Source organism: Rhamphochromis longiceps, linkage group LG3 (genome assembly GCF_057381845.1).
Source record: "Rhamphochromis longiceps isolate RC_006_pf linkage group LG3, R_longiceps_female_GT1.1, whole genome shotgun sequence".
NCBI lineage: Eukaryota > Metazoa > Chordata > Actinopteri > Cichliformes > Cichlidae > Rhamphochromis > Rhamphochromis longiceps.
This window is the reverse complement of record NC_140559.1, coordinates 5,867,050-5,873,049: the sequence shown is the minus strand read 5'-3', so window position 1 is coordinate 5,873,049 and position 6,000 is coordinate 5,867,050. Positions and strand designations below refer to the sequence as shown.

General features: G+C 43.0%; 1 long non-coding RNA gene across 2 annotated transcripts in view; it reads right to left on the bottom strand.

Moving 5' to 3' along the window:
• Positions 1 to 381: 381 nt before the first annotated feature.
• LOC146672644 (uncharacterized) overlaps positions 382 to 6,000 on the bottom strand; it is a 216,399-nt gene continuing 210,780 nt past the window's right edge. The window contains exon 2 of one of the 2 annotated variants that reach the window (XR_014908417.1): positions 382 to 1,614. This is a non-coding gene — a long non-coding RNA (uncharacterized LOC146672644). The remainder of the gene's footprint in view (positions 1,615 to 6,000) is intronic. The other variant, XR_014908420.1, reaches the window with a different exon arrangement.

Below are 6,000 nucleotides of genomic sequence, written 5' to 3'. Positions count from 1 at the left end.
AGATACATCCACACCTTTGTCAGGTGGGGGTTAACTTCACACAATGGTGTTAAGTCAGTCAGTCTTATCAGCTTTTGTCAGTCAGTCAGTTCCCCATTTATTTTAAAATTCTTACTCATTCACTCAGTGATTCCTTCTTTTGCTGATTGTGAAAATTATCGTCGCATTCGTTTCCACGCTCAGCAAAACGACGTCATTTCAAAAAGAAAAAGAATTTAGACTGGATTTCCTCGTTGAATCCTTTTGGACAGGAACTTGTTTCCTGATTGTCCCAAATAAGAGCCCATTTTAATTTTGGAGAAGCTCACTTTGCAACAGTTTTCTCGACGACGCTTCGATTCTAATTGTGCAGATCTGCTCAAACAGAGATCATCAAACAAAACTTTCAGTGCACCATGAAAGTAACAAAATAAAAGAAAGAAAATAAAGGAAATCAAGGGAAAGAAAGGCCTTGTTTAAGTCATGACACGTGTTCTTCATGCCAGGGGGATAAATCGTAACAACCCAATTGGCAGGTTCAACTTAGTAACAAAAGACAAATCAAACAGCCAGTTTAATCTCAAACATTCATCCAATCAGCCATACACACAACATACAGCATAACCCTGTTGTCTTAGCACATAATAAGTTTTAGTTCTCATGTAACTAAATGTGTGCCATGGTAAAACGTCTTCACACACCAGAAACTCACAATCAGCTCACTCAGCTCACTCATTTAAGACCTCTCATCAGCATTCTGTTTTCTCCTCTATGATGCAACCATCTGTCCTCCTATAATATTCAGTCCACTAGTCTATGTATCACTTTCATCTTACTAGTGACTTGGACAAGATGACAAACAGAATCTCATGCTTAAGATGCTGTCTGGTCTTCATGAGTGTCATTGTATGTGTATATGCATGTGGGGTTAGTATGGTTAATGCATTTTCTGTATGTTTTTGTGTTCCTCTCTCATCACACTTTCATTATTCTCATCACTGCTTAAACAACACACATCTCTCTGTTGTTGTTTTTTTTAACTGTCCTTTTCTCCAAAACAGAAAGTAGCATTGCAGCTGTTTCAGACTGAGAAACACCAAGCACTCTTCATGCTATCATTCATCCACACAACTATTTTATTTCTTTTTGTCCACTGGGCAGGTGACCTGCAGAATCACGTCTGCCCCAGCTGGATACCTTTTCACACACACCATGACGTCAGACACTCACACTCACGGAATTGATCAGGAGAAAAACTTTCTTCATCTTCACACTCTGTTACAGAAACACCATGTTTTTTTGTTTTTTTTTGTGTTGTGTCAGGGATGGATATGTAGTTGTAACGTTTGTGTTCACTAACTTTACTTTCTGTTTCCTACCCTGCCTAGTCTGTCTTGGACTCAATGCTGCTCCTAATGCCTCTCCATACTCAGCCTTTAGTCTCTCCTCCACCTCTGCCTCTGCTCTCTCACGCTCTTCTCTGGCTCTTCTTTCTGCTAACATTCTTGCTCTTCCTAATGCTTTTCTACGGTGTTGTTCTAGAGTAGTTGCAGTGGATTGAGCTGTGCTTTCATCCTCAGGTTTCACAAGAACTTCTTGCAATATTGCTCTTTTAACATTCTGTGCTTCTCTCCTCTTCTGAGTCTGCTCCAGCCACAACTTAGCAACTGCTAACTGCAATTCCTTCCTCTGCTTCGCTTTCCCTGTTTTAGCTGCTACACTTACAGCTATTCTTTCTACCAGCATTTTACACTGAACTTCCACTAATGTCCCTTCAAATCCATATTTCTCACACCAACAAAACACCAACACTGGTAAAACTTTCTGCATAAATTTTACATCTCCTTCTAAGGCAGACTTACACATTTTATTCCCCATTATGACAATTCTCTGAAGTTTGCGGTAGGCAGCGCCTTACTCCAAAACCCAGGCTATGTGTACACAACAGGTCACAGAATTACGTTAACACCGCTTTAGGTTTCCTTCTGTGTTGCTGCGTTCACTTTACTGGCACTCATACACACGTACGTTCATTCACACTGTTTATAGGCCTCTAACTTCTGTTGAAAGCTCTCCAACGCCCCAAATGGCGGAGATTCCGGACTCCTCACGGCGGAGCTACCAAACCTAGGTTATCTCCACGCCCCCAAACGGCGGAGAAGCCTGCGTCTCTCTCACGCGGCTAGCGCGCTCCCGGACTCACGTTTAACGCACAGCCCGTAGCCGCTCTCTATTGTTTTGGGTCCACGTGCGCTCTCGTGACCAGCGCTCCCCCGGACTCGCGTTTACGCAGAATCACGGTGATGCGTTTCTATCTAGGATCCCACATTAATTCACACGGTTATAGAGACGCTCTCTGATTGCTTACCGTTGTGTTGCGTTTCGTTCAAAGGAGAGTCCTAGAATCCCGTCAGTCGCCGTCCACAAGGGGAGTTCAGATGCTATTCCACCGGCCTGGTCGCGAATTTAACACTCCAGGGCTTTGTCAGGCGTCCTAACGGCCTGGTTGTCAACAGTCTGCGGCGTGTCCTTTCTCTCCTCAGTGTGCGGCGAAATTCTTGGACTACGGCTCGGAGGACCAAATAATGTTGGGTCTAAACTCAGACCCCGCTGTATCCAGGACTTATTCCCATGAAAGAAAAACAAGGCAACAGTGATCGATCGATTTCTTGCGCAAGGGAGGCCCTTCCATCTGTGTCCAGCACGTCGAAATGACCACAATGATGGCCTCCTCTCGCTGCCTTTTTATTGACAAACTTCAAACAATAGTTTACTAAACACCTCCCCTTGCAACCCCCTTTGGTTACATAGACAAGGACTGTATGTAAGTGTGTGTGTGTGTGTGTGTGTGTGTGTGTGTGTGTGTGTGTGTGTGTGTGTGTGTGTGTGTGTGTGTGTGTGTGTGTGTGTGTGTGTGACCTCCTGCTGACCAAAGGGTCATAAACCCAGGAAGCTTACATCAAAGAAACAGATCTTCAATAAAACAATTACAGCAATAAAACATTACAGCCCCCCACCAGAACCTCGAGAATCTGGGGGGAAGGACAGTGGAATTTCTTTCATCGAGAATCTGGGGATGGGAGGAAAGAAAGAATTCCTTTCACAGAGTTAAAACAATGTGATAGGTTTTGTATTGTTGATTGTCATTTATGCTTAGAAATATTTACTCATATATGCTTAGAAGTGTATAATTATTTGTAGATTGAAAGAATGTCTCATCCTAAGAGGTGTATAATCAATTGTGTAGTGATAGGTTGTGTGATCTTTAACAGACTACAGAGGCTTGGTGTGTATTCCACACTGGAATGCACACTTACATCCTGGGAGCATGGGAAAGTTCGTACCTTGTTTAATTGTGTTATGGTAGGATTAACGTAGTTACGTCTGTTCTAGTCTAAGTGCTTTTTGTGTATAAATGAACTGCTGAACTTCCTTACTGTGTTATCTAGGATGAGGGGGGGTCTACCCTCTTCCTGACCAGGGATGTTTGCTTGTGTGCTTTTATGATCCTTTGATCAGCTGTACCACACACACACACACACACACACACACACACATACACACACACACACACACACACACAGGCAAGGTACTCTTTGTGTGAATGTAGACGTCATATGTTAATGAACCTATGCATATTCATGTAACCTCAATAAAAGGACAGTGGTACGGGAGAACGGACGAGAGCAACTGGGGTCAAGCGAAGGGACGGCGCTTTGTCCGGTTCTCTCCCGTGCACGAGTAACATGAAGAACTTGCCTACTTCGTGTCTTGCTTTGCAGTGTAATTATATTGTCTTCAACGTTCCAGCGAATAGGTTTATGCTGCAAACCTATCATTAATTGGTCCTTCGCTGCCGGATCCCTGGGATCGCATTCACCGAGGGGGGGAGAGGCACGCTGAAAGACTGACGTCAGCCAGGAAGTTCCTGTGGATTCGCTGTCTGTCGTTTCTCCTCGATGAATGGCGATCGGCGGGATTCGAAGCTGATATTACACGCTAAGCAACGCCAAGTAAGTTTAAAGAGGCCGACTCTATAACCGTGTCGTTGTGCAGTCTCCGCCATTTTGTGAGGCGTTGAGAAGTTCGCTGCTTTGTGGAGCGAAACCCGGGTTCCTTGCTACTGTGTGCAGCAAGAGGTTCCTTACCGCTTTGTGGGGTAAGAGGTTCCTTACCGCTTTGTGGGGTAAGAGGTTCCTCGCTACTTTGTGCAGCGAGAGGTGAGTTCTCCACCGCTTTGTGGGGTGTTGAGAAGTTCCGCGGGGTCCAGATTGTGCTGGACAGTTGGCCTATTTTGTGTTATTGTTTTTTTCGTCTTCGTTGTTGTTGTGTGTGCGGAGCAGAACGCGTGGTGTGTGACGTCAGCAGCTCTTGTTGTTATTATGGGTTTCTAAGCAACCAAGAGTGAGTTGGAGGGAGAAAGACGTTTGTGCTGGACTTTGCTCCTGGCAGCACAAAGTATTTATGTAAAAAAGAGAGAGAGCGAAGGCTCCACAGCTGCGTGGGTGCACGCGAATGCGGTCGCGCGGGTTTCACGCGAACCTGAGCCGTGCGGTTAATCGCAGGCTTATGAATGGAAGAGATTCAAATGTTAGAAGTTTTCAGAAAACACACCAGCCTTGAAGAGTGTGTGGAAAAGGCCAGCCCACATCAGCAGCTGTGCTCTGGTGGGTGGCTTTCCCCCCACCCCTTCCTGACACAAAATGTTAAAAGCCTGTGTGCCAAACCATAGACGTAATTGAGGTGGATAGTTATTAAAAGTAATCTACATTAAGCTTGTGGTTGCTCAAATTCAGTACAATGACATGTGAGGTGAAGTGATATAGGTAAATATTTAAACTAATGAAGTGCATAGAGGCACTTGACCTGTGTGAAAGACTGTCGTCTCATTATGAGCCATTGTTGAGATATAGAGCACACCTGTGAACCCTGTATGAAACATCTAAAAATACATGATGGAGAAGCTGTGTTGAATATGTAAGTGTAAGACTTTGCCACTGTGGGCAGAGCATGCAACTACTGTGTGATGTCGCGTTGCAGTTCTTTTTTTTCTTTTTTCTGAGCTGATGAGCAAGCTACACATTATCAGATCGAGAGCTGTCTGAGAGCTGCTCAAAGAGAGGGAAACAGAGAGTGTGCAGCGTTTCCATGAGCAGTTTTTCTGCGCCTTGACTCGTGTGTGTGTGTAGCATCAGCATCATGTTTTTGTTTATTTGTTTTGTTGGATTAAAAATAATTAAATAAACGTGTGATCATGCCTATGGATCACCATGGCACATATCTCCAGCCATATGGTTTATTTATGCAGATGACAAAATGAGTGTGAATGTGTCTGACATCACAGTGTTTTTGTGCACTGTGCAAAAGTAATTGCCTCTGATTGTGAGTGAGAGCAGTGATTTTGCAGACCACCAGCTATTGAAAAAAAAAAAAGAGTGAAAAAGAGACAAGTTACATTGTAGACGAAAAAAAAAAAATCATAGGAAAAAGGTTTTGTGTTGATCAGCCGAAAAACAACTACAATGTCATTTTCTGCTTTAAGAAAGGATTGTTTACACAAACACAGACAGAGAGAGAGAGAGAGATGTGTGTTGATTAAGCAGTGATGATGATAATGAACATGTCTTAGTTTGTCACTTTCAGGTGAAAAGCAGACCTGTATCAATTTTCCACATGCAGCGGTCGGACGGAAGACATTTCAGTTCAGTTCAGTTCAGTTCATTTTTATTTCAAACATTTCAAACATGTGCCTTCACAATCATTACAAAATATCATTCCATTATTTGTTTGAAAAGGAGTAGGCTGAAGTATTTACTTATTTGTCCCTACCCCCTCAAGTTTTACCTCTCATTCATTTAATTTTTTTTTGTCTTAAATTAAACAAACAACATATGAAACATATAAACATATGAAGTAAAACAAAACATAACATACATATCAAAAACAAGAAATTAGCAAGCCCCACCACAGTATAGTTTCTTTCATATGAAAAATACAGAATGTGTATATTTGCAGATACAC